The sequence below is a fragment of the Camelus bactrianus genome, chromosome 6, assembly GCF_048773025.1.
Source record: "Camelus bactrianus isolate YW-2024 breed Bactrian camel chromosome 6, ASM4877302v1, whole genome shotgun sequence".
In the NCBI taxonomy this organism is placed as follows: domain Eukaryota; kingdom Metazoa; phylum Chordata; class Mammalia; order Artiodactyla; family Camelidae; genus Camelus; species Camelus bactrianus.
The window spans coordinates 100,714,823-100,728,133 of NC_133544.1; positions in this window are offsets into that span (position 1 = coordinate 100,714,823).

A 13,311-nucleotide genomic window follows, 5' to 3' on the forward strand; every position below is an offset into this window, starting at 1 on the left:
GTATGGTGTTGAGTTTGCAACTGAAAAGAAACTTTGTGTTCCCTACAAGCTAGGTGAAGAAAGGCTTTCACACACACTTGTCTCTCAGAACTGAGTATATGGAGAGTCGTTCGTTCATCTAGCACCAAGGGAACGGATTGCAGGGGACACTTTTTCTCTGCTTTCTCAGTCTGTTTCCTAGTGCCGGCTTGAGTTCCTGCAGTTTTCACTGTAAAACCGAGTTGGAACTAGTACCTAACCATATATATGTATGAAGTGGTGTTTGTAACTGAATACAAACTTAGTGTTCCCAACAAGCTACTTGAAAGACAACTTTCACATACACTAATCTCTCAGAACTGAGCATGTGGAGAGACGTTCGTTCATCTAGCACCAAGGGAACGGGTTGCAGGAGACACTATTTCTCTGCTTTCTCAGTCTTTTTCCTAGTGCCGGTTTGAATTTCCTGCAGTTTTCACTGTAAAACCGAGTTGGAGCTAGTACCTCCCCATATATATGCATGGAATGGAGTTTGCAACTAAAAAGAAACTTTGTGTTCCCAACAAGCTAGGTGATGGACGGCTTTCACACACAATTATCTCTCAAAACTGAGCAAGAGGAGAGACGTTCGTTCACCTAGCACCAAGGGAACGGGTTGCAGGAGAAACTTTTTCTCTGCTTTCTCAGTCTGTTTCCTAGTTCCGGTTTGAAGTTCCTGCATTTTTCACTGTAAAACCGATTTGGAGCTATTACCTCCCCATATATATGTATGGTGTTGATTTTGCAACTGAAAAGAAACTTTGTGTTCCCTACAAGCTAGGTGAAAAAGGCTTTCACACACACTTGTCTCTCAGAACTGAGTATGTGGAGAGTCGTTCGTTCATCTAGCACAAGGGGAACGCGTTGCAGGAGACACTTTTTCATTGCTTTCTCAGGCTGTTTCCTAGTGCCGGTTTGAAGTTCCTGCAGTTTTCACTGTAAAACGGAGTTGGAGCTAGTACCTCCCCATATAAATGTATGGAATGGTGTTTGCAACTGAAAAGAAACTTTGTGATCCCAACAAGCTAGGTGAAGGACGGCTTTCACACACACTTATCTCCCAGAACTGAGCAAGTGGAGAGACGTTCGTTCATCTAGCACCAAGGCAACGTTTTGTAGGAGACACTTTTTCTCTGCATTCTCAGTCTGTTTCCTAGTGCCGGTTTGAAGTTCCTGCAGTTTTCACTGTAAAACCTAGGTGGAGCTAGTACCTCCCCATATATATGTATGGAATGCAGTTTGCATCTGAAAAGAAACTTTGTGTTCCCAACAAGCTAGGTGAAGGACGGCTTTCACACACACTTATCTCTCAGAACTGAGCAAGTGGAGAGACGTTCGTTCATCCAGCACCAAGGGAACGGGTTGCAGGGGACACTTTTTCACTGCTTTCTCAGTCTGTTTCCTAGTGCCGGCTTGAATTCCTGCAGTTTTCACTGTAAAATCGAGTTGGAAATAGTACCTACACATATATATGTATGGAGTGGTGTTTGCAACTGAATACAAACTTAGTTTTCCCAACAAGCTACTTGAAATACAACTTTCACATACACTTATCTCTCAGAACTGAGCATGTGGAGAGACGTTCGTTCATCTAGCACGAAGGGAACGGGTTGCAGGAGACACTATTTCTCTGCTTTCTCAGTCTGTTTCCTAGTGCCGGTTTGAAGTTCCTGCAGTTTTCACTGTAAAACCGAGTTGGAGCTAGTACCTCCCCATATATATGTATGGAATGGAGTTTGCAACTGAAAAGAAACTTTGTGTTCCCAACAAGCTAGGTGAAGGACGGCTTTCACACACAATTATCTCTCAGAAATGAGCAAGTGGAGAGACGTTCGTTCATCTAGCACCAAGGGAACGGGTTGCAGGAGACACTATTTCTCTGCTTTCTCAGTCTGTTTCCTAGTGCCGGTTTGAAGTTCCTGCAGTTTTCACTGTAAAACCGAGTTGGAGCTAGTACCTCCCCATATATATGTATGGAATGGAGTTTGCAACTGAAAAGAAACTTTGTGTTCCCAACAAGCTAGGTGAAGGACGGCTTTCACACACACTTATCTCTCAGAACTGAGCAAGTTGAGAGACGTTCGTTCATCTAGCACCAAGGGAACGGGTTGCAGTAGACACTTTTTCTCTGCTTTCTCAGTCTGTTTCCTAGTGGCGGTTTGAAGTTCCTGCAGTTTTCACTGTAAAACCGAGTTGGAGCTAGTACCTCCCCATATATATGTATGGAATGGAGTTTGCATCTGAAAAGAAACTTTGTGTTCCCAACAAGCTAGTTGAAGGACGGCTTTCACACACAATTATCTCTCAGAACTGAGCAAGTGGAGAGAATTTCGTTCATCTAGCACCAAGCGAACGGGTTGCAGGAGACACTTTTTCTCTGCTTTCTCAGTCTGTTTCCTAGTGCCGGTTTTAAGTTCCTGCAGTTTTCACTGTAAAACAGAGTTGGAGCTAGTACCTCCCCATATATATGTATTGAATGGAGTTTGCATCTGAAAAGAAACTTTGTGTTCCCAACAAGCTAGGTGAAGGACGGCTTTCACACACAATTATCTCTCAGAAATGAGCAAGTGGAGAGACGTTCGTTCATCTTGCACCAAGGGAACGGGTTGCAGGAGACAATATTTCTCTGCTTTCTCAGTCTGTTTCCTACTGCCGGTTTGAAGTTCCTGCAGTTTTCACTGTAAAACGGAGTTGGAGCTTGTACCTGCCCATATATATGTATGGAGTGGAGTTTGCAACTGAAAAGAAACTTTTTGTTCCCAACAAGCTAGGTGAAGTACGGCTTTCACACACACTTATCTCTCAGAACTGAGCAAGTGGAGAGACGTTCGTTCATCTAGCACCAAGGGAACGGGTTGCAGGAGACACTTTTTCTCTGCTTTCTCAGTCTGTTTCCTAGTGCCGGTTTGAAGTTCCTGCAGTTTTCACTGTAAAACCGAGTTGGAGCTATTACCTCCCCATATATATGTTTGGTCTGGAGTTTGCAACTGAAAAGAAACTTTGTGTTCCCAACAAGCTAGGTGAAGAACGGCTTTCACACACACTTATCTCTCAGAACTGAGCAAGTGGAGAGATGTTCGTTCATCTAGCACCAAGGGCACGGGTTGCAGGAGACACTTTTTCTCTGCTTTCTCAGTCTGTTTCCTAGTGTCTGTTTGAAGTTCCTGCAATTTTCACTGTAAAACCGAGTTGGAGCTTGTACCTCCCCATATATATGTATGGAATGGAGTTTGCAACTGAAAAGAAACTTTGTGTTCCCAACAAGCTAGGTGAAGGACGTCTTTCACACACACTTATCTCTCAGAACTGAGCAAGTTGAGAGACGTTCGTTCATCTAGCACCAAGGGAACGGGTTGCAGTAGACACTTTTTCTCTGCTTTCTCAGTCTGTTTCCTAGTGGCGGTTTGAAGTTCCTGCAGTTTTCACTGTAAAACCGAGTTGGAGCTAGTACCTCCCCATATATATGTATGGAATGGAGTTTGCATCTGAAAAGAAACTTTGTGTTCCCAACAAGCTAGTTGAAGGACGGCTTTCACACACAATTATCTCTCAGAACTGAGCAAGTGGAGAGAATTTCGTTCATCTAGCACCAAGCGAACGGGTTGCAGGAGACACTTTTTCTCTGCTTTCTCAGTCTGTTTCCTAGTGCCGGTTTTAAGTTCCTGCATTTTTCACTGTAAAACCGATTTGGAGCTATTACCTCCCCATATATATGTATGGTGTTGAGTTTGCAACTGAAAAGAAACTTTGTGTTCCCTACAAGCTAGGTGAAGAAAGGCTTTCACACACACTTGTCTCTCAGAACTGAGTATATGGAGAGTCGTTCGTTCATCTAGCACCAAGGGAACGGATTGCAGGGGACACTTTTTCTCTGCTTTCTCAGTCTGTTTCCTAGTGCCGGCTTGAGTTCCTGCAGTTTTCACTGTAAAACCGAGTTGGAACTAGTACCTAACCATATATATGTATGGAGTGGTGTTTGTAACTGAATACAAACTTAGTGTTCCCAACAAGCTACTTGAAAGACAACTTTCACATACACTAATCTCTCAGAACTGAGCATGTGGAGAGACGTTCGTTCATCTAGCACCAAGGGAACGGGTTGCAGGAGACACTATTTCTCTGCTTTCTCAGTCTGTTTCCTAGTGCCGGTTTGAATTTCCTGCAGTTTTCACTGTAAAACCGAGTTGGAGCTAGTACCTCCCCATATATATGCATGGAATGGAGTTTGCAACTAAAAAGAAACTTTGTGTTCCCAACAAGCTAGGTGATGGACGGCTTTCACACACAATTATCTCTCAGAACTGAGCAAGAGGAGAGACGTTCGTTCACCTAGCACCAAGGGAACGGGTTGCAGGAGAAACTTTTTCTCTGCTTTCTCAGTCTGTTTCCTAGTTCCGGTTTGAAGTTCCTGCATTTTTCACTGTAAAACCGATTTGGAGCTATTACCTCCCCATATATATGTATGGTGTTGATTTTGCAACTGAAAAGAAACTTTGTGTTCCCTACAAGCTAGGTGAAGAAAGGCTTTCACACACACTTGTCTCTCAGAACTGAGTATGTGGAGAGTCGTTCGTTCATCTAGCACAAGGGGAACGCGTTGCAGGAGACACTTTTTCATTGCTTTCTCAGGCTGTTTCCTAGTGCCGGTTTGAAGTTCCTGCAGTTTTCACTGTAAAACGGAGTTGGAGCTAGTACCTCCCCATATAAATGTATGGAATGGTGTTTGCAACTGAAAAGAAACTTTGTGATCCCAACAAGCTAGGTGAAGGACGGCTTTCACACACACTTATCTCCCAGAACTGAGCAAGTGGAGAGACGTTCGTTCATCTAGCACCAAGGCAACGTTTTGTAGGAGACACTTTTTCTCTGCATTCTCAGTCTGTTTCCTAGTGCCGGTTTGAAGTTCCTGCAGTTTTCACTGTAAAACCTAGGTGGAGCTAGTACCTCCCCATATATATGTATGGAATGCAGTTTGCATCTGAAAAGAAACTTTGTGTTCCCAACAAGCTAGGTGAAGGACGGCTTTCACACACACTTATCTCTCAGAACTGAGCAAGTGGAGAGACGTTCGTTCATCCAGCACCAAGGGAACGGGTTGCAGGGGACACTTTTTCACTGCTTTCTCAGTCTGTTTCCTAGTGCCGGCTTGAATTCCTGCAGTTTTCACTGTAAAATCGAGTTGGAAATAGTACCTACCCATATATATGTATGGAGTGGTGTTTGCAACTGAATACAAACTTAGTTTTCCCAACAAGCTACTTGAAACACAACTTTCACATACACTTATCTCTCAGAACTGAGCATGTGGAGAGACGTTCGTTCATCTAGCACCAAGGGAACGGGTTGCAGGAGACACTATTTCTCTGCTTTCTCAGTCTGTTTCCTAGTGCCGGTTTGAAGTTCCTGCAGTTTTCACTGTAAAACCGAGTTGGAGCTAGTACCTCCCCATATATATGTATGGAATGGAGTTTGCAACTGAAAAGAAACTTTGTGTTCCCAACAAGCTAGGTGAAGGACGGCTTTCACACACAATTATCTCTCAGAAATGAGCAAGTGGAGAGACGTTCGTTCATCTAGCACCAAGGGAACGGGTTGCAGGAGACACTATTTCTCTGCTTTCTCAGTCTGTTTCCTAGTGCCGGTTTGAAGTTCCTGCAGTTTTCACTGTAAAAACGAGTTGGAGCTAGTACCACCCCATATATATGTTTGGAATGGAGTTTGCAACTGAAAAGAAACTTTGTGTTCCCAACAAGCTAGGTGAAGGACGGCTTTCACACACACTTATCTCTCAGAACTGAGCAAGTTGAGAGACGTTCGTTCATCTAGCACCAAGGGAACGGGTTGCAGTAGACACTTTTTCTCTGCTTTCTCAGTCTGTTTCCTAGTGGCGGTTTGAAGTTCCTGCAGTTTTCACTGTAAAACCGAGTTGGAGCTAGTACCTCCCCATATATATGTATGGAATGGAGTTTGCATCTGAAAAGAAACTTTGTGTTCCCAACAAGCTAGTTGAAGGACGGCTTTCACACACAATTATCTCTCAGAACTGAGCAAGTGGAGAGAATTTCGTTCATCTAGCACCAAGCGAACGGGTTGCAGGAGACACTTTTTCTCTGCTTTCTCAGTCTGTTTCCTAGTGCCGGTTTTAAGTTCCTGCAGTTTTCACTGTAAAACAGAGTTGGAGCTAGTACCTCCCCATATATATGTATTGAATGGAGTTTGCATCTGAAAAGAAACTTTGTGTTCCCAACAAGCTAGGTGAAGGACGGCTTTCACACACAATTATCTCTCAGAAATGAGCAAGTGGAGAGACGTTCGTTCATCTTGCACCAAGGGAACGGGTTGCAGGAGACAATATTTCTCTGCTTTCTCAGTCTGTTTCCTACTGCCGGTTTGAAGTTCCTGCAGTTTTCACTGTAAAACGGAGTTGGAGCTTGTACCTGCCCATATATATGTATGGAGTGGAGTTTGCAACTGAAAAGAAACTTTGTGTTCCCAACAAGCTAGGTGAAGTACGGCTTTCACACACACTTATCTCTCAGAACTGAGCAAGTGGAGAGACGTTCGTTCATCTAGCACCAAGGGAACGGGTTGCAGGAGACACTTTTTCTCTGCTTTCTCAGTCTGTTTCCTAGTGCCGGTTTGAAGTTCCTGCAGTTTTCACTGTAAAACCGAGTTGGAGCTATTACCTCCCCATATATATGTTTGGTCTGGAGTTTGCAACTGAAAAGAAACTTTGTGTTCCCAACAAGCTAGGTGAAGAACGGCTTTCACACACACTTATCTCTCAGAACTGAGCAAGTGGAGAGATGTTCGTTCATCTAGCACCAAGGGCACGGGTTGCAGGAGACACTTTTTCTCTGCTTTCTCAGTCTGTTTCCTAGTGTCTGTTTGAAGTTCCTGCAATTTTCACTGTAAAACCGAGTTGGAGCTTGTACCTCCCCATATATATGTATGGAATGGAGTTTGCAACTGAAAAGATACTTTGTGTTCCCAACAAGCTAGGTGAAGGACGTCTTTCACACACACTTATCTCTCAGAACTGAGCAAGTTGAGAGACGTTCGTTCATCTAGCACCAAGGGAACGGGTTGCAGTAGACACTTTTTCTCTGCTTTCTCAGTCTGTTTCCTAGTGGCGGTTTGAAGTTCCTGCAGTTTTCACTGTAAAACCGAGTTGGAGCTAGTACCTCCCCATATATATGTATGGAATGGAGTTTGCATCTGAAAAGAAACTTTGTGTTCCCAACAAGCTAGTTGAAGGACGGCTTTCACACACAATTATCTCTCAGAACTGAGCAAGTGGAGAGAATTTCGTTCATCTAGCACCAAGCGAACGGGTTGCAGGAGACACTTTTTCTCTGCTTTCTCAGTCTGTTTCCTAGTGCCGGTTTTAAGTTCCTGCAGTTTTCACTGTAAAACAGAGTTGGAGCTAGTACCTCCCCATATATATGTATTGAATGGAGTTTGCATCTGAAAAGAAACTTTGTGTTCCCAACAAGCTAGGTGAAGGACGGCTTTCACACACAATTATCTCTCAGAAATGAGCAAGTGGAGAGACGTTCGTTCATCTTGCACCAAGGGAACGGGTTGCAGGAGACAATATTTCTCTGCTTTCTCAGTCTGTTTCCTACTGCCGGTTTGAAGTTCCTGCAGTTTTCACTGTAAAACGGAGTTGGAGCTTTTACCTGCCCATATATATGTATGGAGTGGAGTTTGCAACTGAAAAGAAACTTTGTGTTCCCAACAAGCTAGGTGAAGTACGGCTTTCACACACACTTATCTCTCAGAACTGAGCAAGTGGAGAGACGTTCGTTCATCTAGCACCAAGGGAACGGGTTGCAGGAGACACTTTTTCTCTGCTTTCTCAGTCTGTTTCCTAGTGCCGGTTTGAAGTTCCTGCAGTTTTCACTGTAAAACCGAGTTGGAGCTATTACCTCCCCATATATATGTTTGGTCTGGAGTTTGCAACTGAAAAGAAACTTTGTGTTCCCAACAAGCTAGGTGAAGAACGGCTTTCACACACACTTATCTCTCAGAACTGAGCAAGTGGAGAGATGTTCGTTCATCTAGCACCAAGGGCACGGGTTGCAGGAGACACTTTTTCTCTGCTTTCTCAGTCTGTTTCCTAGTGTCTGTTTGAAGTTCCTGCAATTTTCACTGTAAAACCGAGTTGGAGCTTGTACCTCCCCATATATATGTATGGAATGGAGTTTGCAACTGAAAAGAAACTTTGTGTTCCCAACAAGCTAGGTGAAGGACGTCTTTCACACACACTTATCTCTCAGAACTGAGCATGTGGAGAGACGTTCGTTCATCTAGCAACAATTGAACGGGTTGCAGGAGACAATTTTTCTCTGCTTTCTCAGTCTGTTTCCTAGTGCCGGTTTGAAGTTCCTGCAGTTTTCACTGTAAAACCGTGTTGGAGCTAGTACCTCCCCATATATATGTATGCAGTGGTGTTTGAAACTGAATAGAAACTTAGTGTTCCCAACAAGCTACTTGAAAGGCGGCTTTCACACACACTTATCTCTCAGAACTGAGCATGTGGAGAGACGTTCTTTTATGTAGCACAAATGAAACGGGTTGCAGGAGACACTTTTTCTCTGGTTTCTCAGTCTGTTTCCTAGTGCCAGTTTGAAGTTCCTGCAGTTTTCACTGTAAAAACGAGTTGGAGCTAGTACCTACCCATATATATGCATGGAATGGAGTTTGCAACTAAAAAGAAACTTTGTGTTCCCAACAAGCTAGGTGATGGACGGCTTTCACACACAATTATCTCTCAGAACTGAGCAAGAGGAGAGACGTTCGTTCATCTATCACCAAGGGAACGGGTTGCAGGAGAAACTTTTTCTCTGCTTTCTCAGTCTGTTTCCTAGTTCCGGTTTGAAGTTCCTGCATTTTTCACTGTAAAACCGATTTGGAGCTATTACCTCCCCATATATATGTATGGTGTTGAGTTTGCAACTGAAAAGAAACTTTGTGTTCCCTACAAGCTAGGTGAAGAAAGGCTTTCACACACACTTGTCTCTCAGAACTGAGTATGTGGAGAGTCGTTCGTTCATCTAGCACCAAGGGAACGGGTTGCAGGGGACACTTTTTCTCTGCTTTCTCAGTCTGTTTCCTAGTGCCGGCTTGAGTTCCTGCAGTTTTCACTGTAAAACCGAGTTGGAACTAGTACCTAACCATATATATGTATGGATTGGTGTTTGTAACTGAATACAAACTTAGTGTTCCCAACAAGCTACTTGAAAGACAACTTTCACATACATTAATCTCTCAGAACTGAGCATGTGGAGAGACGTTCGTTCATCTAGCACCAAGGGAACGGGTTGCAGGAGACACTATTTCTCTGCTTTCTCAGTCTGTTTCCTAGTGCCGGTTTGAATTTCCTGCAGTTTTCACGGTAAAACCGAGTTGGAGCTAGTACCTCCCCATATATATGCATGGAATGGAGTTTGCAACTAAAAAGAAACTTTGTGTTCCCAACAAGCTAGGTGATGGACGGCTTTCACACACAATTATCTCTCAGAACTGAGCAAGAGGAGAGACGTTCGTTCATCTATCACCAAGGGAACGGGTTGCAGGAGAAACTTTTTCTCTGCTTTCTCAGTCTGTTTCCTAGTGCCGGTTTGAAGTTCCTGCAGTTTTCACTGTAAAACCGAGTTGGAGCTAGTACCTCCCCATATATATGTATGGAATGGAGTTTGCAACTGAAAAGAAACTTTGTGTTCCCAACAAGCTAGGTGAAGGACGGCTTTCACACACACTTATCTCTCAGAACTGAGCAAGTGGAGAGACGTTCGTTCATCTAGCACCAAGGGAACGGGTTGCAGTAGACACTTTTTCTCTGCTTTCTCAGTCTGTTTCCCAGTGCCGATTTGAAGTTCCTGCAGTTTTCACTGTAAAAACTAGTTGGAGCTTGTACCTGCCCATATATATGTATGGAATGGAGTTTGCAACTGAAAAGAAACTTTGTGTTCCCAACAAGCTACGTGAAGAACGGCTTTCACACACACTTATCTCTCAGAACTGAGCAAGTTGAGAGACGTTCGTTCATCTAGCACCAAGGGAACGGGTTGCAGGAGACACTTATTATCTGCTTTCTCAGTCTGTTTCCTAGTGCCGGTTTGAAGTTCCTGCAGTTTTCACTGTAAAACCGAGTTGGAGCTAGTACCTCCCCATATATATGTATGGAATGGAGTTTGCAACTGAAAAGAAACTTTGTGTTCCCAAGAAGCTAGGTGAAGGACGGCTTTCACACACAATTATCTCTCAGAAATGAGCAAGTGGAGAGACGTTCGTTCACCTAGCACCAAGGGAACGGGTTGCAGGAGACACTTTTTCTCTGCATTCTCAGTCTGTTTCCCAGTGCCGATTTGAAGTTCCTGCAGTTTTCACTGTAAAACCGAGTTGGAGCTTGTGCCTGCCCATATATATGTATGGAATGGAGTTTGCAACAGAAAAGAAACTTTGTGTTCCCAACAAGCTACGTGAAGGACGGCTTTCACACACACTTATCTCTCAGAACTGAGCATGTGGAGAGACGTTCGTTCATCTAGCACCAAGGGAACGGGTGGCAGGAGACACTTTTTCTCTGCTTTCTCAGTCTGTTTCCTAGTGCCGGTTTTAAGTTCCTGCAGTTTTCACTGTAAAACCGAGTTGTAGCTAGTACCTCCCCATATATATGTTTGGAATGGAGTTTGCAACTGAAAAGAAACTTTGTGTTCCCAACAAGCTAGGTGAAGGACGGCTTTCACACACACTTATCTCTCAGAACTGAGCAATTGGAGAGACGTTCGTTCATCTAGCACCAAGGGAACGGGTTGCAGGAGACACTTTTTCTCTGCTTTCTCAGTCTGTTTCCTAGTGCCGGTTTGAAGTTCCGGCAGTTTTCACTGTAAAACTGAGTTGGAGCTAGTACCTCCGCATATATATGTATGGAAAGGAGTTTGCATCTGAAAAGAAACTTTGTGTTCCCAACAAGCTAGGTGAAGGACGGCTTTCACACACACTTATCTCTCAGAACTGAGCAAGTGGAGAGACGTTCGTTCATCTAGCACCTAGGGAACGGGTTGCAGGAGACACTTTTTCTCTGCTTTCTCAGTCTGTTTCCTAGTGCAGGCTTGAGTTCCTGCAGTTTTCACTGTAAAACCGAGTTGGAACTAGTACCTACCCATATATATGTATGGAGTGGTGTTTGCAACTGAATACAAACTTAGTGTTCCCAACAAGCTACTTGAAAGACAACTTTCACATACAGTTATCTCTCAGATCTGAGCATGTGGAGAGACGTACGTTCATCTAGCACCAAGGGAACGGGTTGCAGGAGACACTATTTCTCTGCTTTCTCAGTCTGTTTCCTAGTGCCGGTTTGAAGTTCCTGCAGTTTTCACTGTAAAACCGAGTTGGAGCTAGTACCTCCCCATATATATGTATGGGATGGAGTTTGCAACTGAAAAGGAACTTTGTGTTCCCAACAAGCTAGGTGAAGGACGGCTTTCACACACACTTATCTCTCAGAACTGAGCAAGTGGAGAGACGTTCGTTCATCTAGCACCAACGGAACGGGTTGCAGGGGACACTTATTCTCTGCTTTCTCAGTCTGTTTCCTAGTGCCGGTTTGAAGTTCCTGCAGTTTTCACTGTAAAACCGAGTTGGAGCTAGTACCTCCCCATATATATGTATGGAATGGAGTTTGCAACTGAAAAGAAACTTTGTGTTCCCAACAAGCTAGGTGAAGGACGGCTTTCACACACACTTATCTCTCAGAAATGAGCAAGTGGAGAGACGTTCGTTCATCTAGCACCAAGGGAACGGGTGGCAGGAGACATTTTTTCTCTCCTTTCTCAGTCTGTTTCCTAGTGCCGGTTTTAAGTTCCTGCAGTTTTCACTGTAAAAACGAGTTGGAGCTAGTACCTCCCCATATATATGTTTGGAATGGAGTTTGCAACTGAAAAGAAACTTTGTGTTCCCAACAAGCTAGGTGAAGGACGGCTTTCACACACACTTATCTCTCAGAACTGAGCAATTGGAGAGACGTTCATTCATCTAGCGCCAAGGGAACGGGTTGCAGGAGACACTTTTTCTCTGCTTTCTCAGTCTGTTTCCTAGTGCCGGTTTGAAGTTCCTGCAGTTTTCACTGTAAAACCGAGTTGGAGCTAGTACCTAGCCATAAATTTGTAAGGAGTGGAGTTTGCAAAAGAAAAGAAACTTTGTGTTCTCAACAAGCTAGGTGAAGGACGGCTTTCACACACACTTCTCTCTCAGAACTGAGAATGTGGAGAGACGTTCGTTCATCTAGCACCAAGGGAACGGGTTACAAGGGAAATTTTTACTCTGGTTTCTCAGTCTGTTTCCTAGTGCCGGTTTGAAGTTCCTGCATTTTTCACTGTAAAACTGAGTTAGAATTAGTACCTCCCCATATATATTTATGGAGTGGAGTTTGCAACTGAAAAGAAACTTTGTGTTCCCAACAAGCTAGGTGAAGGACGGCATTCTCACACACTTATCTCTCAGAACTGAGCAAGTGGAGAGACGTTCGTTCCCAACAAGCTAGGTGAAGGCGGCTTTCACACACACTTATCTCTCAGAACTGAGCATGTGGAGAGACGTTCTTTCATCTAGCACCAAGGGAACTGGTTGCAGGAGAAACTTTAGTCTTTTTCTCAGTCTGTTTCCTGGTGCCGGTTTGAAGTTCCTGCAGTTTTCACTGTAAAACCGATTTGGAACAAGTACCTCCCCATATAAATTTATGGAGTGGTGTTGGCAACTGAAAAGAAATTTTGTGTTCCCAACAAGCTAGGTGAAGGACGGCTTTCACACACACTTTTCTCTCAGAACTGAGCATGTGGAGAGACGTTTGTTCATCTAGCACCAAGGGAACGGTTTACACGGAAATTTTTACTCTGGTGTCTCAGTCTGTTTCCTAGTGCCGGTTTGAAGTTCCTGCAGTTTTCACTGTAAAACTGAGTTGGAATTAGTACCTCCCCATATATATTTATGGAGTGGAGTTTGCAAATGATAAGAAACTTTGTGTTCCCAACAAGCTAGGTGAAGGACGGCTTTCACACACACTTATCTCTCAGAACTGAGCATGAGGAGAGACGTTCGTTCATCTAGCACCAAGGGAACGGGTTGCAGGAGACACTTTTTCTCTGCTTTCTCAATCTGTTTCCTAGTGCCATTTTGTAGTTCCTTCAGTTTACACTGTAAAACCGAGTTGGAGCTAGTACCTACCCATATATATGTATGGAGTGGAGTTTGCAACTGAAAAGATACTTTGTGTTCCCAACAAGC